This window comes from Dryobates pubescens, chromosome 12, assembly GCF_014839835.1.
Source record: "Dryobates pubescens isolate bDryPub1 chromosome 12, bDryPub1.pri, whole genome shotgun sequence".
NCBI lineage: Eukaryota > Metazoa > Chordata > Aves > Piciformes > Picidae > Dryobates > Dryobates pubescens.
Window position 1 is genome coordinate 4,339,644 of NC_071623.1, and position 17,497 is coordinate 4,357,140.

A 17,497-nucleotide genomic window follows, 5' to 3' on the forward strand; every position below is an offset into this window, starting at 1 on the left:
GAATAGAATTAACCAGGTTGGAGGAGACCTTTGAGATCATCCAGTCCAACCCATCACCCAACACCATCTAATCAACAAGTTCCTCATCCAATCTCTTCTTAAACCCCTCCAGTGATAGTAACTCCACCACCTCCCTGGGCAGCACATTCCAGTGGCCAGTCTCTCTTGCTGGGAAGAACTTCTGCCTAACATCCAGCCTAAACCTCCCCTGGCACAGCTTGAGACTGTGTCCTCTTGTTCTGGGGCTGGTTGCCTGGGAGAAGAGACCAACCCCCACCTGGCTCCAACCTCCCTTCAGGGAGTTGCAGAGAGCAAGAAGGTCTCCCCTGAGCCTCCTCTTCTGCAGGCTAAGCAACCCCAGCTCCCTCAGCCTCTCCACCCAGGGCTCTGCTCCAGACCCCTCCCCAGCTTTGTTGCCCTTCTCTGGACACCTTCCAGCAGCTCAACATCTTTCCTAACCTGAGGGGCCCAGAACTGGACACAGGACTCCAGGTGTGGCCTGAGCAGTGCTGAGCACAGGGCACAATGACCTCCCTGCTCCTGCTGGCCTCACTATTCCTGATGCAAGCCAGGATGCCATTGGCCTTCTTGGCCACCTGGGCACACTGCTGGCTCCTGTTCAGCCTCCTCTCAACCAGTGCCCCCAGGTCCCTTTCTGCCTGGCTGCTCTCAGCTACTCTGACCCCAGCCCAGTCAGTGACTTAAAGGTACTTAAGTCCTGTCAGGTATTCGTCTTTTTAAATGTGGCTATTATTCTTACAGCTGACTCTAAGGTCTTTCATCTGTTGGTTTTGAAACCATGCAAGCAACAGCACTGTGAGGGCTGACCCTGCTTGTGGAACACTGACTGCTGGAAGAATCCTCTGAGAAGGGTACTGCGAACACCAAACTACGAAGCAGCCCTGTAGCAACGTCTTACTCATATACAGGGTGAATCAGGGTCACAGTTGCTCAGAGGACCTTTCATGAATTCTGAAGTTATTCCTGTGCACCAAGTGCAGGGAAATCCAGAAGTGCAGTAACTCAAAGTAAATTGCTTTATTGAACAGGGTTTGGTTTTGATTGTGCGAAAAAATACTTCCAGCTGCTAGCTGTGGTGGTTTGGGAATGGAAATGTTTAGGGCTTAGAGGTCCACATCCCTGTTCTGATGTTGTTGACTAATTAAATATGAACACATGTGGATTCAGCTGTAAACTTGTAGGCACTGTAATTTGTTTTGCTTGAACAGATTAGCTTTCTGCAGACTACTTTTGTGGTCCTGGTGTTGTCTGAAGAGGACAAATTCAGAAATTTGGGGCTGAGCCTCCTACAGCCAGGAGCTACTATGATAATATCTAGCCTGAAATTAGGTCCAATTTTTTTACTCCCCACCTCCCCCAATGCTAGAGTTTATGGAAATTGTGCTAAACCAACCATGAACATTTATAGCTTTACATGCTGGTGGTTTTAGAATAGAATAGAATAGAATAGAATAGAATAGAATAGAATAGAATAGAATAGAATAGACCAGGTTGGAAGAGACCTTCAAGGTCATCATGTCCAACTCATCAACCAATCCAACCCACCTAATCAACTAACCCATGGCACCAAGCACCCCATCAAGTCTCCTCCTGAACACCTTCAATGATGGTGACTCCACCACCTCCCCAGGCAGCCCATTCCAATGGGCAATCACTCTCTCTGTAAATGAATGATAAACTTCTTTTGAATGATAAACTTCTGCTTTGTACATATCACAGCACATCTGCTTAAAATGTCATGATGAGCGCATAAGAATAAAATATTCAAGTAGTTAGTGTCTAGGTACATGAAAATAAAGAAGATGGTGATATGGCTCTGTAGAGGTTTACAAGAGCCCTTTGAACTGTCTAGTTTTGCTATAAAGTATTGCTCTCTCTGACCCTACTTCTGTTTCTGACCCTTCTTCTAAGATGTTTAGCACATCAAAGTGCCACACATTGGGCACAACAAGCCCAGGCAGTGCTACAGGCTGGGTCAGAGTGGCTGGAGAGCAGCCAGGCAGAAAGGGACCTGGGGATACTGGTTGAGAGTAGGCTGAACAGGAGACAGCAGTGTGCCCAGGTGGCCAAGAAGCCCAATGGCATCCTGGCCTGCATCAGGAAGAGTGTGGCCAGCAGGAGCAGGGAAGTCCTTGTGCCCTGTGCTCAGCACTCCTTAGGCCACACCTTGAGTCCTGTGTCCAGTTCTGGGCCCCTCAGTTCAGGAAAGATGTTGAGCTGCTGGAAGGTGTCCAGAGAAGGGCAACAAAGCTGGGGAGGGGTCTGGAGCACAGCCCTGTGAGGAGAGGCTGAGGGAGCTGGCGTTGCTTAGCCTGGAGAAGAGGAGGCTCAGGGGAGACCTTCTTGCTCTCTACAACTATCTGAAGGGAGGTTGTAACCAGGTGGGGGTTGGTCTCTTCTCCCAGGCACCCAGCCCCAGAACAAGAAGACACAGTCTCAAGCTGTGCCAGGGGAGGTTTAGGCTGGATGTTAGGCAGAAGTTCTTCCCAGCAAGAGAGATTGGCCATTGGGATGTGCTGCCCAGGGAGGTGGTGGAGTCACCATCCCTGGAGGTGTTTAGGAAGAGAATTGATGGGGTGCTTGGTGTCGTGGTTTAGTTGATGAGATGGTGTTGTGTGATAGGTTGGACTTGATGATCTCAAAGGTCTTGGTTAATTCTGTTCTATTCTATTCTATTCTATTCTATTCCGTTCTGCCCTTCAGAGCTGCCTTTACTCCACATGAATACACACATATAGAATATTAATAAATGTGGACTTATTAAAAAACCAAAGTCTTGAGGTGATTGCCATAAATAATTCTTAGATAATTTCACTTTTTTAGGCTCCAGACAGAACATGTAGAATAGCTAGCTATCTTGTTACTCAACATGCCAATCCCTGCAGAAGCTGCATAAAGCTGTATATAGGAAGAGAAAAATGACAGAAGACTTAGCCCAGATGGTGAATAAGACAAGAGTATTATAGCTTGCATAATCTTAGTATCTCTTATGTCTTGCCTTTCAATTCACAACCAGGGGACATTCAGGCCAGCCTATGTGTTAGATGCATTCCTATTGAGAAGCAAGAGCATCATTTGGAGGCTGTTGAAGCAATTAATACTGTCTTATTGCTTTCTACTGTACAGGATAGTTGGATGACAGGACTCAAAAGGTACACTTATACAGCATGAAACTGAGCACCTATAATGTATTTAAAAGTCCTTTCAAATATGCATCATCATTAGCAAGCTGGTTTTCACTTTGGTTTGTAGGCTCATAAACTCTCTCACAGATGTGCCAAGGTGGTAGGTTGAACTCTCTTCTTACCAGCAGTCTCATGCAGAAAGCCAAGTGCTGACCTTCCCCTGCCTAAACACAGAGACAGAGGGTAACTCCTTCTGAGTGGTCACTAAACAGACTTGAAGAAAAGACTATGAGAAGATTAGTTGTTAGAACTGTTTCACTTATATTCATGCTCCTTATATTTGAGGAAAGAAAAAAACCATCATAGTTTGATCAAGATAAACATTTCGTTGCCAAGATTTTGGGAGTCCTAATGTTCTTCCAAATCACAGGATGGGAACAGTTCCTCTTCTTTTAGCACTGGTTGCCTTTTGAAATATTTTAGTTCCTAATATCCTGGCAGGAGATCGGGTTTGAATGATTTCAAGTCTTTGAAGGTTGATTGCATAAGTAGAGGCACATGGAGAAAGATGGAATTAAAAGTAAAACTCAAGCCTTACACTCACCTTCTCTATGCTATCCAAAGGATCTGCTTGAATTTTAACTTGCTTTATCTTCATAGAGAGAGAGACTGGCCATTGGAATGGGCTGAGTGAGGAGGTGGTGGAGTGGCCATCATTCGAGGTGTTTAGGAAGAGACTTGATGTGATGCTTGGTGCCATGGTTTAGTTGATTAGATGATTTTAGATGATGAGTTGGACGCGATGATCTTGAAGGTCTCTTCTCTTCTCTTCTCTTCTCTTCTCTTCTCTTCTCTTCTCTTCTCTTCTCTTCTCTTCTCTTCTCTTCTCTTCTCTTCTCTTCTCTTCTCTTCTCTTCTCTTCTCTTCTCTTCTCTTCTCTTCTCTTCTCTTCTCTTCTCTTCTCTTCTCTTCTCTTCTCTTCTCTTCTCTTCTCTTCTCTTCTCTTCTCTTCTCTTCTCTTCTCTTCTCTTCTCTTCTCTTCTCTTCTCTTCTCTTCTCTTCTCTTCTCTTCTCTTCTCTTCTCTTCTCTTCTCTTCTCTTCTCTCTGTATAACTTCCAGTGATGGTGACTCCACGACCTCCCTGGGCAGCACATTCCCATGGCCAATCTCTCTTGCTGGGAAGAACTTCTGCCCAACATCCAACCTAAGCCTCCCCTGGCACAGCTTGAGACTGTGTCCTCTTGTTCTGGTGCTTGCTGCCTGGCAGAAGACACCAACCCCCACCTGGCTACAACCTCCCTTCAGGCAGTTGGAGAGTGCAAGATGGTCTCCCCTGAGCCTCCTCTTCTGCAGGCTAAGCAACCCCAGCTCCCTCAGCCTCTCCTCACAGGGCTGTGCTCAAGACCTCTCCCCAGCTTTGTTGCCCTTCTCTGGACATCTTCAAGAGTCTCAATGTCCTTCTTAAATTGAAGGGCCCAGAACTGGACATAGGATTCAAGGTGTGGCCTAACCAGTGCTGAGTACAGGGTAGAATGACCTCCCTGCTCCTGCTGGCCACACTCTTCCTGATGCAGGCCAGGATGCCATTGGGCTTCTTGGCCACCTGGGCACACTGCAGGCTCATGTTCAGCCTACTATCAACCAGTACCCCCAGGTCCCTTTCTGCCTGGCTGCTCTCCAGCCACTCTGACCTCAGCTCAGTCAGTGACTTAAAGGCGGCCAGTCCCTCTTGCTGGAAAGAACTTCTTCCTAACCCCCAGCCTAAACCTCCCCTGGTGCAGCCAGAGCCGAAATCCACTTGGCAAATATTAGAAGGTAAAACATTAAGAAACTATTTCTAAACACACACCATCACATTTTGTCTGTTAACACTTACTCAAAGCAAATTTGAATAAGACACTAATAGCTTAGAAGCTTTACAGTCTTCAAATTGAAAGATAAAGAGATGCCATGTATTATGTTAGATTAGATAAGTCTCTGAGAAACAGTCATGCTAACAGAATGAAAGCAAAACACAGCTGCTAATGATATCACCAATTTCATTCATCAAAAGCTTTCTCGTGTCCTAATGTTAATGCTCCTTATCAGCTGAATTACTTCTGCTGCATCATCTCTCTCTCTGTTCTGAACTGAAAGTTAACAATATTACTACATTAGAATTTCTTTTTTATAGCTGCTCTCCAACACCCAAAAAAAGCAAGCCTTTGGGGATATTTATAGGAGTACAGGCTAATGAAGCATTCTCTTCTCTCCAGTAAACACTGCTTAGGATTCCATCTAATCTGAGGGACGAAACGTTTCCAAGGCTTCTCTCTGAACATTTGACCTGGGTGACTGCAGCAGTTCTGTTTAATTTTTGTTGTTGTTTTGAATTATCCCTCCCTGCTCATCCATTGGATGTTGCCACACGCTCAGCTTTGACGCCTTGCACCCCAAGATCAGGCTGGAAAACCAAACCCCAGGGTCTTTACTCAGAAGAAATCCTACAGACTTCAAGATGATGTAGCCTTTGGAAAAACTGCAAGACTTGGCTTGTCAGTTGTAATGGGTTTGGAATTTACCACCACAACAAAAAAAAAAGCCTGGCTCACTCTGTTGGGAAAGCAAATGGAAGCTCTATTTACAAGCAATAGCTACACTCTACAAAGGAATGCAATGAATGTGTACAAATATACAGGAGTTACACTATTATACGGGTATTTCCAATCAGAAAACAGCAATGAAACACCCCTGAACCCTCACTGGGATTCCAAAAGGAGCAGGGGTAACTGCTCCAGCTCTCCTTAAACCTCCCCCCCACCCCACCCCCACCCCCCCTTCCTTTTCTATGTTTAATTAGAAGGAAAGAGAAAGAAGTTAGAAGTGCTGTCAGCTCAAAGCATCGTTAGTGTTCTTATCGCAAGGTCAGTGGTGATAAGATTCTTCCAGCTGAGCACAGCAGAAGCAGCCAGCAGCAAGGAAGACTAGACTAGACTAGAATCAAATCGAATAGACTAGAATCGAATAGACTAGAATCGCATAGACTAGACTAGACTAGAATAGAATAGAATAGAATAGAGCAGGTTGGAAGAGATCTTCAAGATCATTGTGTCCAACCTATCATCTAACTCCACCCAACCAACTAAACCATGCAACCCAGCACCTTGTCAAGTCTCCTCCTGAATACCTCCAGGGATGGTGACTCCACCACCTCCTCGGGAAGCCCACTCCAATGGGCAATCACTCTCTCTGTGTAAAACTTCCTCCTAACCTCCAGCCTAAACCTCCCCTGGTGCAACCTGAGACTGTGTCCTCTTGTTCTGGTGGTGGGTGCCCAGGAGAAGAGACTAATCTCTGCCTGTCTACAACCCCCCTTCAGGTAGTTGTAGACAGTAAGAAGGTCTCCCCTGAGCCTCCTCTTCTCCAGGCTAAGCAACCCCAGCTCCCTCAGTCTCTCCTCACAGGGCTGTGCTCCAAGCCCGTCACCAACTTTGTTGTCCTTCTCTGGACACTTTCCAGCAAGTCAACATCCTTCCTAAACTGAGGAGCCCAGAACTGGACACAGTACTTGAGGTGTGGTCTAACCAGTGCAGGGGCAGAATGACCTCCCTGCTCCTGCTGGCCACACCGTTCCTGATGCAGGCCAGGATGCCCTTGGCCCTCCTGGCTGCCTGGGCACACTGCAGGCTCATGTTCATCCTACCATCAACCAGCACCCCCAGGTCCCTTCCTGTCTGGCTGCTCTCAGCCACTCTGACCCCAGCCTGCAGCACTGCCTGGGGTTGCTGTGACCAATGTGCAGAATCTGGCACTTGGATGTGTTCAATCTCATGCCGTTGGACTCAGCCTGTCGAGGTCCCTCTGCAGAGCCTCTCTACCCTCCAGCAGATCAACTCCTGCCCCCAGCTTGGTGGCATCTGCAAATTTACTGATGATGGACTCAATGCCCTCATCCACATCATCAATAAAGATGAATGTGGGAAACAAGACTGCTAAGGGTCCCCTTTCACACATCTGGCCAATGAAATTCATTTAGAACAATCTTCTGTTTTCCTTTTTACACCCAACTGAATTGCTTATGCTTCTTCACTTGTCTGCTTGAACACTGCAGCTAACTTTTAAAGGAATAGCCTGAAACTGTCACATCAGTGTAGATGCTGCTGCGTTGACAATCGTGGGAAGAGTTAAAGAACCTATAACTAAGGTGAACAAGGGTTGTATGAGGGAGTCTGAACCTATGTTGAGCTAAATTCGTCCCTAGGCAGCTTGAATTGATGTGGTTTTATAACCACTTAGTCAGAAATGACTGCATAATGCACTGGCACAAAAAATGCCTACCTCAGCACTCTTGGGCCACACCTTGAGTCCTGTGTCCAGTTCTGGGCCCCTCAGGTTAGGAAAGATGTTGAGCTGCTGGAAGGTGTCCAGAGAAGGGCAACAAAGCTGGGGAGGGGTCTGGAGCACAGCCCTGTGAGGAGAGGCTGAGGGAGCTGGGGTTGTTCAGCCTGGAGAAGAGAAGGATCAGGGATGACCTCATTGCCCTCTACAACTACCTGAAAGGTGGTTGTAGCCAGGAAGGGGTTGGTCTCTTCTCCCAGGCAACCAGCACCAGAACAAGGGGACACAGTCTCAAGCTGTGTCAGGGGATGTTTAGACTCGAGGTGAGGAGAAAGTTCTTCACTGAGCGAGTCGTTCGTCATTGGAATGTGCTGCCCAGGGAGGTGGTGGAGTCCCCATCCCTGCAGGTGTTCAAGAGGGGATTGGATGTGGCGTGTGAAGCCATGGTCTAGTCACGAGGTCTGTGGAGACAGGTTGGACTCGATGATCCTCAAGGTCTCTTCCAACCTTGGTGATACTGTGATACTGTGAAGCTCCACTAGGGGAGGTTTGGGCTGGATGTTAGGAAGAAATTCTTCCCAGCAAAAGAGATTGGCCATGGGGATGTGCTGCCCAGGGAGGTGGTGGAGTCACCACCACTGGAGGTGTTTAGGAAGAGACTGGATGGGGTGTTTGGTGCCATGGTTTAGTTGATTAGATGGTGTTGGGTGCTAGGTTGGACTTGATGATCTCAAAGGTTTTTGCCAACTTGGTTAATTCTATATTCTATATTCTTTATTCTTTATTCTTTATTCTTTATTCTTTATTCTTTATTCTTTATTCTTTATTCTTTATTCTTTATTCTTTATTCTTTATTCTTTATTCTATATTCCATCCCTGTGTTTTGAGGTAATCATTTCTTTTTAAGATCTGTCTGCCTAACTTTGAGTTGAAATGAAAGGAATGGTTTCATGGTCTCCTTGTGAAAGGAATGGGTTTATGGTCTCCTTTAAAAGTTTTTGTAAGGTGACTGCCTGCTCCTCAGCATCACAAAACCCACGTTTGGGGGCTGTAGTGGGAACTCTTTTTATGGGCTGAGGGTTTAGCAGGTTTGACGTTTTCCTTTTGATGCTCTCCAAAAAGATGCACAGCCCACCTGTCCCCTGCTTGCCCACCTCTGGGGTGGCTTCACCACCCACTCTGTCCTGCACAAAACTTCTTTGGTTTCTCCATGGGTAATGTCAAGTTCCTGGATGCATTCCTGTGTGGAGTACCCTAGCTGATCCTGCTTTGGCCAGGGGGTTGGACCTGATGATCTCTGGAGGTCACTTCCACCCTCTAATGCCCTGTGATACTGTGATATTTTGAGGAAAGCCTAAGGCTAGGGTTCCTACATGCAACCTTTATTTTTGGGTTGGTTTTTTTTTGTTGTGGCTTTCTAATAGTCATTCCACTTGCAATGATTATCAGTTGTTTAAACAGGACTAGGCATAATGGCTCTATAAATATCGTGGATCATGTCTTGAATCCTACAGAGCAGCTGTTTGTGGCTGCATGAATAATTTACTACTTAATTACACATAGTCCCTGAAACTACTAATTCCTATCAGTTTGTTGTACAGCTTAAGATTCTAATACCACATGATACTGACTCAGAGATCATAGGACTTTCTAAGGCTGCTTTCCCCCCTTTTTCTTTTGTTGTTGTGGTGGGTTTTTTGTTGTTGTTGCTGGTGTCCTTATTTAGGAAAAAGTGACCCAGGTTTTATTTTCAACCTTTCAGTAACCCTGAGACCTGACTTATATGCCACTGCAATGTGCTACCCAGGGAGGTGGTGGAGAGTCCCCATCCCTGGAGGTGTTCAAGAGGGGACTGGATGTGGCACTTGGAGCCATGGCTTAATTAGTCATGAGGTGTTGGGTGACAGGTTGGACTTGATGATCTCTGAGGTCTTTTCCAACCTTATTGATTATGTGACTCCTTCCTATCTTTTTTTTTCTCCAGCTGGGACCTACTGAAAATATTTATAACCCCAGAATAACAAACTGAGATAGAAATGCTGGCAGCTGAGGTGGAGTCACCTGAGGGCTATTGTTGTTGTTGCTATTTCATAGACTCAACAAGGTTGGAAAAGACCTCAAAGATCAGTAAGTCCAACCTGTCACCCAACACCTCATGACTAACTAAGCCATGGCTTCAAGTGCCACATCCAAGCCCCTTTTGAAGACCTCCAGGGATGGTGACTCCACCACCTCCCTGGGCATCACATTCCCATGGCCAATCGCTCTTTCTGGGAAGATCTTTCTCCTCACCTCCAGCCTAAACCTCCCCTGGCGCAAAACAAGGACCACACTCAGCTGCAGGAGAAGGAGCAGCTGCAGGCAGCTCCACAGTCCTGTGAGTTAAGCTCCATGAGATTCAGATCACCTCCTGTGCTCCGCCGGGACCACCTGTGAGTGTCTCGGTCATTTCCGACCTGAGCCAGGGGAAAAGCTGCGCCACTCTGCACCACTGCCATGCTCTCAAGCAGCTTCAGAAGAGCAACTACCTCTCCCCAGTGTCCTGCTGACTCCAAAGGACCACAGCACCAAGCGAGTCACTTGAGAGAGCCCATCCAGTTGAACCTGCCTGATTGGCAGAAGGCTATGCAGCACTCCCACAGCCGCAGGAGAAAGCTGCCTCCAAGTGTCCAGAAGGGGCCACTCCTGCTGAACAGTGTGGCCAGCAGGAGCAAGGAGGTCATTCTGCCCCTGCACACTGCACTGGTTAGCCCACACCTCGAGTACTGTGTCCAGTTCTGGGCTCCTCATTTTAGGAAGGAGGTTGACTTGCTGGAACGAGTCCAGAGAAGGGCAACAAAGTTGGTGAGGGGCTTGGAACACAGCCCTGTGAGGAGAGGCTGAGGGAGCTGGGGTTGCTTAGCCTGGAGAAGAGGAGACTCAGGGGTGACCTTATTGCTGTCTACAACTACCTGAAGGGAGGTTGTAGACAGGCAGAGGTTGGTCTCTTCTCCCAGGCAACCAGTACCAGAAGAAGAGGACACAGTCTCAGGCTGCACCAGGGGAGGTTTAGGCTGGAAGTAAGGAGGAAGTTTTACACAGAGAGAGTGATAGCCCACTGGAATGGGCTGCCCAAGGAGGTGGTGGGGTCGCCATCTCTGGGGATGTTCAGGAGGAGACTTGACAGGATGCTTGGTGCCATGGTTTAGTTGATTAGGTGATGTTGGATGATGGGTTGGACACGATGATCTTGAAGGTCTCTTCCAACCTGGTCTATTCTATTCTATTCTATTCTATTCTATTCTATTCTATTCTATTCTATTCTATTCTATTCTATTCCATTCCATTCCATTCCATTCCATTCTATTCTATTCTATTCTAGGAGCCAGTGCTGGGTCACCACAAGCCCCTGAGACTCAGCAGTGACAAGTTATGGTGCCGTCAGATCCCCATGAGCCTCAGAGCCAGCAACAGCCCCACTGGCTCCTCATGAGTCCCTTAGCCACAGCAGCCACCTCGGTAGCAGAAACCTGCTTGGCAACGTGCTTAATACCAGATTTAGCTCTATTTAAAATCCCTGTGCTTTAGCCCATGTGGTATTGCAACCTATGGTTTATAAGCAGCCCTCCCCAGCTGTGTCTGGAGCCGGAATTCGTGATTATAAATTGGTTTAAGTCTCTGAAAGGTTCCTTTAAAATTGCACGTGCCTGACATCCCCTATCTTCTAGCTATTTAGCAGCTACAAGCATCTTGTCGAGTCGCCACCTGGTGGACAAGCAGCAGAAATGCAGCCTTGGTTCTATGGCATAACTTTCTGTGTTTTTCTAATTTGGTTCAACATTGTTATACTGCACTAGTTTAGGGGATATATTCCACAACCACGCACTAGAATCTGAATATAAATATTGACCAAAAGGTCCATGGTTTAGCTGATTAGATAGTGTTGGATGATGGTTTGGACTCGATGGTCTCAGAGGTCTTTTCCAACCTGGTTAATTCTATTCTATTCTAATAAAAATTAAATTCTGTACTTAATATTGTCATAAATAAGAATTAATAACTGAATAGGCTAGACTAGACTAGACTAGAATAGAATAGAATTAACCAGGTTGGAAAAGACCTTCGAGATCATTGAGTCCAACCTATCACCCAACACCATCTGATCCACATTGCCATATTACACTCACACAATGTTAAAAGCTGGAGGGTTTTTCTGAGATGGACAAATTGGTTTGCATGGAGATTTGTTGAAGTGAAAAGAGTTGTGCTCACGTCTACCACTACATCACTTTTTGTGCCAGGAAAATAACTGGGAAGGAGTTTTACTCATGAGGAAGACAAAAGCCTGAGAAACTGTCTTTCCAATAGCCTTCTTGCAATCCCAGTGACATCAAACAAATTTAATCTCTACTCTTACAGAAAATTTCCCAAAAGGAAAGCAAAATTAGAAAACTATAGACTCATAGAATTGTAGAATCAATAAGGTTGGAAAACACCTCAGAGATCACCAAGTCCAACTTATCACCCAACACCTCATGACTACTAAACCATGGCTCCAAGTGCCATGTCCAATCCCCTCTTGAACACCTCCAGGGATGGGGACTCCACCACCTCCCTGGGCAGCACATTCCCATGGCCAATCTCTCTTGATGGGAAGGACTTTCTACTCACCTTGAGCCTAAAAGTTCTCCTGGCACAGCTTGAGACTGTGTCCTCTTGTTCTGGTGCTGGCTGCCTGGGAGAACAGACCAACCTCCTCCTGGCTACAACCTCCCTTCAGGGAGTTGCAGAGAGCAAGAAGGTCTCCCCTGAGCCTCCTCTTCTCCAGGCTAAGCAACCCCAGCTCCCTCAGCCTCTCCTCACAGGGCTGTGCTCCAGACCCCTTCCCAGCTTTTTTGCCCTTCTCTGGACATGTTCAAGTGTCTCAATGTCTTTCTTAAATTGAGGGGCCCAGAACTGGACACAGGACTCCAGGTATGGCCTAACCAGTGCTGAGCACAGGGCACAATGACTTCCCAGCTCCTGCTGGCCACAGTATTCCTGATCCAAGCCAGGATGCCATTGGCCTTCTTGGCCACCTGCGTACACTACTGGCTCACGTTCAGCTGGCTATCATCCAGTACCCTCAGGTGCCTTTCTGCCTGGTTGCTTTCCAGACACTCTAACCCCAACCTGTAGCACTGCCTGGGGTTGTTGTGGCCAAAGTGCAGCCCCCAGAACTTGGACTTGTTGAATGCTATCATGCCTGCAATACTTTCCGTGCCACAGAATGGGACTCTCACCTTTTTACTGTGATATTCATATTCAAAATCTGAGGAATATGTTTTACTGGAAAGCAATATTATATTCAACTTTGTCATTCATGGCTTGTAATAGGGTTTAGTTTCCAAAATTGGTTGTTGCTCTCAGGGGTTTGGGCTTTAAAAGCACAATTGTGAAATGAGATATGAACCCACTTCGTTTTCTATTTGGAAGTGAAAATAAAAAGGTTAATTCCTTGCTGAAACTCTTGCAGGTGCTCACATTTTTGTCTCAATGCCCATGAAGTTTTTTTATTGCTGTGCCAACTTGGCAATGCCTCTAGTCAGTTCATGTAAAATACAACAGCTCCCACAGGTGCACAAAGAAATGAGTAGATTTGTTAAAATGGTGAATAATGATATGATACAATGGGTTATGGCAGTCTGGATCTATCTCTGTATGTGTGTCTCCTCCCATTTTCTTTCCATTTACTCCTGTCCAATAATTGTGACAGATCTTGCCTGAAGGCTGTAGCAATAGAATAGAATAAACCAGACTGGAAGCGACCTTCAAGATCATCGTGTCCAACCTATCATCCAACACCACCTAATCAATTAAACCATGGCACCAAGCACCCCATCAAGTCTCCTCCTGAACACCTCCAGGGATGGTGACTCCACCACTTCCCCAGGCAGCCCATTCCAATGTGCAATCACTCTCTCTGTGTAAAACTTCCTCCTAACCTCCAGCCTAAACCTCCCCTGGTGCAGCCTGAGACTGTGTCCTCTTCTTCTGGTACTGGTTGCCTGGGAGAAGAGACCAACCTCGGCCTGTCTACAACCTGCCTTCAGGGAGTTGTAGACAGCAATAAGGTCACCCCTGAGTCTCCTCCTCTCCAGGCTAAGCAACCCCAGCTCCCTCAGTCTCTCCTCACAGGGCTGTGTTCCCAGCCCCTCAACCAACCTTGTTGCCCTTCTCTGGACACGCTCCAGCAAGTCAACCTCCTTCCTAAACTGAGGGGCCCAGAACTGGACACAGGACTCGAGGTGCAGCCTAACCAGTGCAGTGTACAGGGCAGAATGACCTCGCTGCTCCTGCTGGCCACACTGTTCCTGATGCAGGCCAGGATGCCATTGGCCCTCTTGGCTGCCTGGACACACTGCAGGCTCATGTTCAGCCTTCCATCAACCAGCACCCCCAGGTCCCTCTCTACCTAGCTGCTCTCCAGCCACTCTGACCCCAGCCTGTAGCACTGCCTGGGGTTGCTGTGGCCAATGTGCAGAACCTGGCACTTGGATGTGTTCAATCTCCTGCCCTTGGACTCTGCCCATCTGTCTAGCCTGTCAAGGTCCCTCTGCAGAGCCTCTCTACCCTCCAGCAGATCAACTCCTGCCCCCAGCTTGGTGTCGTCAGCAAATTTACTGATGATGGACTCAATGCCCTCATCCAGATCATCAATAAAGATGTTAAAGAGCATGGGACCCAGCACTGATCCCTGGGGCACATCACTAGTGACTGGCTGCCAGCAGGATGTGGCACCATTCACCACCACTCTCTGGGCTCGGCCCTCCAGCCAGTTCCTAACCCATTGCAGTGTGCTCCCATCCAAGCCACGGACATAGTCTACAGCACTGCTTGATGTGCATGCCTAGTTTTCTGTAATCAAAGCCACAAACCACAAAGTCACAAGATGGAAGCTCCACTGTTTGAAATCCTTTCCTTCTCAAACTGAAATTAAAAACCTCACCTTTACCAGGTGGAAATGTCAATTGCTTTCTTCTTACAGAAAAGACAACAAACTTTGGTTTCCTGAAGTTGAATCAAAATGCTTTAAGTATGGTTTCCTTTGAGTTCACTGTGGCTCTGGTGCGATGGGTTGAAGGGCTGATCCTCCCACCGCCGGCAAAAAATGAGACTCAGACAAACGGACTGCAGAAGCGGTGGAAAGTTGAAATGGAAAAGCAGTGAATGTTTTACAGAGAACCACAAGCACAGTGACAAAAGGAGATCCCAAAGCATACCCAAAAACATCCCAACACTTCCCTGTCCCCACCTGAGGGTGCACCCAAAATGCTCTAGGCCCTTTCTTCCCACTCTGTTCCACACACACACACCCCCACACCCCACACCCACCAGTCTCAGCTGGCTAGATCTGAGATTGCCCTTCCCACCAGCCTTGGGACCAGCCAGGCCCAAGAGGCTGTGAGATGGCTCACCCCATCACCAGGTAGTGGTGAGGGAAGAAAGAGGAAGTGCAGGACCCCCGCTGATCATTTCATAAGGGAGCAGGGCATTATGGGGTGAAATACATAGCTTCCCGTGTCCACCCACTGGGCTGGACCCTTTGGGACACCACAGGTGTGGCTTCTGTGCTGGCAACAGCAGGCACTCAGCCTGAACTACTACAACTGGTTAGGCCACACCTGGAGCCCTGTGTCCAGTTCTGGGCCCCTCAGGTTAGGAAAGATGTTGAGTTGTTGGAAGGTGTCCAGAGAAGGGCAACAAAGCTGGGGAGGGGTCTGGAGCACAGCCCTGTGAGGAGAGGCTGAGGGAGCTGGGGTTGCTTAGCCTGGAGAAGAGAAGGCTCAGGGGAGACCTTCTTGCTCTCTCCAACTCCCTGAAGGGAGGTTGTATACAGGAGGGAGTGGTCTCTCCTCCCAGACAACCAGCACCAGAACAAGAGGACACAGTCTCAAACTGCACCAGGGGAGGTTTAGGCTTGAGCTGAAGAGAAAGTTCTTCACAGAGGGAGTTGTTAGCTGTTGGAATGTGCTGCCCTGGGAGGTGTTGGAGTCACTGTCCCTGGAAGTGTTCAAAAAAGGATTCAACTTGGCACTTGGTGCCATGGTTTAGTCATCATGAGGTGTTGGATGACAGGTTGATTCTGTGATTCTATGATACTTTGCATACAACTTCCTGGTACCTCCTGTGCACTGCAGGTACTGCACACTGGTTTTCTATTGTTTTATTCCCTCATTTTCCCTCTTGCTGCATTCTGGGTGACTTTCTACCAGTGTGCTTTGATTGTGTGCTTATTGACACACACTGATATTCAGTTTAAAAGGATGCTATGCAAGAACTACCATTTTGGGGAAGACTGCAGTTTCTCTGGACTGCCCAACTGCTCCTGTTGTCTGGCAGCAAGTACCATTTGGTTTGGATGACCCAACCAAATGACCAAAGCTTTGTCTTGGAGATGCATTCAGGACAAATCCTTCCTCTATCAGAGTAGATAGCTGTGGAACAGCTCATCATTTTTCAAGGATAAATACAGGACTCATTAGGAAGTTAGAAAAAAATGTGGTCAGAGTGATTTCTAAGCCTCAAAACTTCCTCCTTTGAAGATACAGCAGAAATGGAGAAAGGCCTAAAACCTTCATTTCTTTACTAAAGCCCTTTCTAAGTCACTGATTCATCAAAATCTATTATGGAAGGCTTGAGCCAATGAATGTCTAATTTGTCACTTAAATGTTACTTCCATGTGATTTCAGTTGGATTTTAATCCACATCTCTCTTGCTGGCTCCTTGAGATAAACCCATGAGAAGAGTGTCTTACTAATCTGAAACTTGAGAACAGAACTTTCCATCAGTCACAGGAGATGGCAATTCTTATAGGGATCAAAAGCTGAGCAATATAAGCACAGTAAATCTGGCAAAGCTGTCCTTAAGCAGCATTTTCAAAAGTGAACAGAACTAGATTATAGAAAGAGTGATCTGCCATTGGAATGTGCTGCCCAGGGAAGTGGTGGAGTCACCATCACTGGAGGTGTTTAGGAAGGGACTGGCTGAGGCACTTGGTGCCATGGTTTAGTTGATTAGATGGTGTTGGGTGGGGTGATAGGTTGGACTTGATGATCTCAAAGGTCTCTTCCAACCTATTCTATTCCATTCCATTCCATTCCATTCCATTCCATTCCATTCCATTCCATTCCATTCCATTCCATCCTATCCTATCCTATCCTATCCTATCCTATCCTATCCTATCCTATCCTATCCTATCCTATTCCATTCCATTCCATTCCATTCCATTCCATTCCATTCCATCCTATCCTATTCTATTCTATTCTATTCCATTGTATTCCATTCCATTCCATTCCATTCCATTCCATTCCATTCCATTCTATTCTATTCTATTCTATTCTATTCTATTCTATTCTATTCTATTCTATTCTATTCTATTCCATTGTATTCCATTCCATTCCATTCCATTCCATTCTATTCTATCCTATTCTATTCTATTCTATCCTATCCTATCCTATCCTATTCCATTCCATTCCATTCCATTCCATTCCATTCCATTCCATCCTATCCTATTCTATTCTATTCTATTCCATTGTATTCCATTCCATTCCATTCCATTCCATTCCATTCCATTCCATTCTATTCTATTCTATTCTATTCTATTCTATTCTATTCTATTCTATTCTATTCTATCCTATTCCATTCTATTCTATTCCATTCCATTCCATTCCATTCCATTCCATTCCATTCCATTCCATTCCATTCCATTCTATTCTATTGTATTCTATTCCATTGCATTGCATTGCATTGCATTGTATTCCATTCTATTCTATTCTATTCTATTCTATTCTATTCTATTCTATTCTATTCTATTCTATTCCATTCCATTCCACTCCATTCCATTCTATCCTATCCTATTCTATTCTATTCTATTCCATTCCATTCCATTCTATTCTATTCTATTCCATTCCATTCCATTCCATTCCATTCTATCCTATCCTATCCTATCCTATCCTATCCTATCCTATCCTATCCTATCCTATTCTATTCCATTCCATTCCATTCCATTCTA